The 4,424-nt window shown below is 52.7% G+C and overlaps 1 protein-coding gene across 2 annotated transcripts in view; it reads right to left on the reverse strand.

The window, feature by feature from the left end:
• The window catches only part of PC (pyruvate carboxylase), a 69,596-nt gene that overhangs the window by 64,917 nt on the left and 255 nt on the right, over window positions 1-4,424 (reverse strand). The window lies entirely within an intron of this gene.

Here is a 4,424-nt window from a genome sequence, read left to right on the forward strand (position 1 = left end):
GAAAGCACCCCTCTGCTATCCAACACCTGGGCTCCACCATTGCTGCTCTGCCACTCACTCGCGTAACCACTCAAAGCCTGTTTCCTCATCTGTGAAATGGGAATAGTCACAACACTCATCTCACAGGATTCCTGGTCACACAAGCGCAGCCCTGGCACCACGCCTGCTGGAGAACACAGACCTTAGCCAATGTGCTTAGTAAGAAGCATTTAAGTAAAACCCTTTTCTGGCACTCACTGCACAAGAACAAGAAGTTCTAGAAACTTTGTTTTATCTGAAGTACTTTTTCTTCCTGTCCAATTCCATTCTGCCCCAGGCCTACTTTCTCTGCAGAGCTGTCTCCAGTCCTTCAGAGCTGAGCGCTCCTCCGGATTAGATTCTCCGAGCCCACTTCCTATCTCCCTATGCACTTGACATTAATTTTTGTTTTATGTGACCGAGAGCTGATAGGTCTCCTATTTCCCCGACTATTTCCTCAGCCCACATTGGTGGGATGTGACCACTTTGGGGAGTTCACAGGCCACACCTGTCACTCAGCTCTAGCCACTGGTAAATCAAGAACAAAATGGAGCCCTAACCGGTTTGGCTCAGTGGATAGAGTGTCAGCCTGCGGACTCAAGGGTCCCAGGTTCAATTCCGGTCAAGGGCATGTACCTTGATTGCAGGCATATACCCAGTAGGGGTGTGCAGGGGGCAGCTGATTGATGTTTCTCTCTCATCAATGTTTCTAACTCTCTATCCCTCTCCCTTCCTCTCTGTAAAAAAATAAAAATAAAAATAAATCAATAAAATATATTTTTTTTAAAAAAGAACAAAATGGAGACACAGACCAGCAAATCATCAAAGGAACTGAATCCATGATGCCCTGGTAGATTACATCAAGGCTGAAAATGAAAGTCTGGGATACTCGCCGTAACCGGTTTGGCTCAGTGGATAGAGCATCGGCCTGCGGACTGAGGGGTCCCAGGTTCGATTCCGGTCAAGGGCATGTGCCTTGGTTGCAGGCACATCCCCAGTTGGGGGTGTGCAGGAGGCAGCTGATCGATGTTTCTCTCTCATCGATGTTTCTAGCTCTCTATCTCTCTCCCTTCCTCTCTGTAAAAAATCAATAAAATATATTAAAAAAAAAAAAAAGTCTGGGGTACTCGATTCAATAAAATATTTATTGGGCTTATACCTTCCATAGGCACCATGTCAGAGGACACAGGCTCTGCTCCCAAAACGCCAAAGAGTAGGTAGAGAGGGACCCATGTAGGTGGGAGGGACCCCAGCCACACAGTCTCCTAGCTGTGTAGATTCTGAGGGATTTAGTCTACCCATAGCTCCTCACCTTTAAATGAGGAGCTAACAGTACCTCTGTTATAGGGTTGTTGTGTCAATCCAAAAAGACATGTAAGGGGCTTAGCAAGATCCCTGCCACCACATAATAAAAGGTTGGCTTTTATGAATAATAAATCATTACATATCATTATTATTAAAAGAGAGGAGCCATGTCCAACGGAATAGATTTGGCAAGGCTTAATGCAGGAAAGCCTGCAGAATAATTCTGATAGGATAAGGTAAGAGGAAAAGTCCTGCAGAGAACAAGGGCACCAGGGACAAGAGCAGAGGAGGGACAAACACTAAGAAGCAAGTTTGGGGGCCTCACATGAGGACTGAGGCAGACAGAAGAGGATACCTGTTAGGTCAAAGGGAAGAAAAAGCCCAATAGGTGGGATCATATCTTCTCACTCAATAGGTAAGAGGAAAGGGCTTTGTGTCATTTCCCATCTCCCACCATCAGGGCTTCCTCCTTTCGAAGTTCAGCAAAGAATTCACGGCTGAGACTAGAGGCAGCTAAGACAAAGAGGTGAAGGGATGGTCAGTCAGGCCCAGGTGAGGTATAGGAGGGAGCAGGCGCAATGCCCCACAGCTGAAAGGATGTCTACGGATGACAAACAGCATGCTTTCTGGGTAGAGGGAGCAGGGGGCTGTTCAGAAGAGAGGACGATGCTACTGGGAGGCAGCCAGAGAGAGGACCCACACTAATCCTCTAGGGAAACGTTTACCTGGGGACGGCGCCCAGCTCATGTGGGAGAGCGCTAGACAGATGGGGACAGGCTGGGTCTATCTAGCACAGGACCCGGGACTAGGCTCCTGGAAGTGAGACAAGAGAAAGCAAGGAGGAGGACAACAGGGCAAGTGGCCTGTACTGGCACATCCAAGGCAGGGGGACCCACCCAGGCTACAGCTACCAGGACCAGCCTCCCCGAGGGGTAGGTGATCCTCAAGGTGAGACCCGGCACAGACAGGGTCAATGAAGCTGGAGCCGCTCCAGGAGAGAGAGATAAGGCACAGAGGGGACTTGGCGGTAAACTGTGAAACTCTGAATGACAGCCTAACTCAACAAATCAATATTGAACAACCTCAGTGAACAAAGCTCCTTCCTCAGGGCAGGGCAGCCACTAAGAAGCACAGGGTGCCTGCTCACAAGTGGTTTCCTAGAAAGAACACAGACAGATACAACCTGTTGCTCAGGCCTCCTGCTGGGCCCTCAGAGCCCAACCAAGCGCCCTGGCGCCTTTGGACCCAGCCTCACGTCTGCCTTACCAGCACCTTCGCAAGTGCCCTCACCTGTCACACCTCCTGTAGACGCCTCACACCCAACTGAGAAGTGCTCCTGCTCCCCCATTCCCCCCGTCCACCTTCCTCAGCCTTCCTCTTGCACAGTGGTTCTCAACCTTGGCTGCACATTAGAATCACCTGGGAATCTTTTTAAAATCCTGATTTCTGGGCCTCATCCTCCGGAAATTCTGTTTCTTTGTTATGGGGTGGGGCCACAACATTAGTAACAAAGAAACAGAATTTCCGGAGGATGAGGCCCAGAAATCAGGACCAGAAATTAGGATTTTAAAAAGATTCCCAGGTGATTCTAATGTGCAGCCAAGGTTGAGAACCACTGCTCTTGCAGGTTCTAGTCGCTTAAAGCTCACCTCTCCCCCATAATGAAAACTTGGCTCCTCACATCCAATCACCGCTTCTTCACTGCCGGCTGCAGTGGAATCAAAGGAAGCTCACGACTCACCCCATCCACAGAGCTTTCCCCAGTCCATCCCTGTCCAGCCCCCAGCCAGTCCACTTCTCCCGTCCCTGGCCTCAGTATGCGGTTTGGCCTGATTTGTGGGCCTCTACTCAACTTCCTCTTCCACGCCCTCCCGGGGGCCATACCTCGCCCGCATGGGCTCTGTACAAACACACCGACTTGCTGCTAAAAGTTCCCTTTCTTTTTCTCTCCCTCAATCAGTTTGTCAGCATTTCTAGGACAAGGATCTGTTTCATCTCTCACGTCTTCTCTCAGCGCCCAGTCTAGAGATCGGAACACGGTAGGTGTGCGAAAGAAGGCGAGTCAGAACTCAAGAGTTAAGATGGAGAGCAAGCAGACAGAACCGCTGTATCTCGGGGTTCGCAGAAATGCTGAGCACATGCACTCCCAGCATGAGGACTGGCGTCACAGGCAGGGGAAGGGTGACGCGGGGAAGCCAGGGCTGATGGCAGCCGCGGGTAAGGGAGCAACAGAAAAGGCAAAGCCTTCCGAGTAGACTCGGTAGCTCCGGTTATGATCTGCCTAATACAGTCCGGACACCTCCTTTGAGACTCGGTTTTCCCAGCTGCAGAATGGGCATCAGACGCCCCGGCACACTTTCTCACAGAATGAACAGGCCACCAGGCGTTTAAGTTCAAAGCTGCCAGGGCCCTAGGACCCGGCCTCACCCCAGCGTTGGTGAGATGAGAAACGAGCTCCCCCGAGATGAAACGACTCAAGGTGCACAGAGCAGGTCATTCCGGGAGGGACCTTCGTGGCAGGTCCGGAAAGCCAGGCTTCTGCGTCCAAAACTCCTCGCCGCCCCCGGCGAGTGCACTCGGTAAACTGCTGAAAGCGGCGAAAGTAGCGGCTGAGCCCAGCCCCACCTCCTAACCGAGCAGCCGCGGGCGAATCCCTGCTGCTGGGCTCCTCGAGCTTCTTCACCTGAAACTAAATGGGACCGAGAATACTCCACCGGGTAACGAGGAGGCGGACCCTACGCGAGACTCCAGCGAGACCCCTCAGAACCGAGCAACTGCCAGCATGATGCGGAGACCTGGGCTCCCCATGCAGACAGACTCGGGCTCGAACCCTCCCTCAAGGACCTAGCACGAGGCATTTTCGTGCTCCGGGCGTCAGTTTCTCCATCTGCAAAATGGGCCCGAAAGCCAGAATAAGGCCGCCGCCGGTCGCCAGGGGCGCGGGATGGACAAGGCCCGGCTGTGCCCGCAAGGGAGGGATGCTCACGGAGCGACGGGCCGGGGTCAACGGGGTCCCGGAACGAGGGAGCGAGGGTGTGAGAGGACGGAGCCACGCAGACCGTCCCCCACAAGAGGGGGAGGGGAGGGGCGGCGCAACTGGC

The sequence above is a fragment of the Myotis brandtii genome, unplaced genomic scaffold (assembly GCF_000412655.1).
Source record: "Myotis brandtii unplaced genomic scaffold, ASM41265v1 scaffold187, whole genome shotgun sequence".
Lineage (NCBI taxonomy): Eukaryota > Metazoa > Chordata > Mammalia > Chiroptera > Vespertilionidae > Myotis > Myotis brandtii.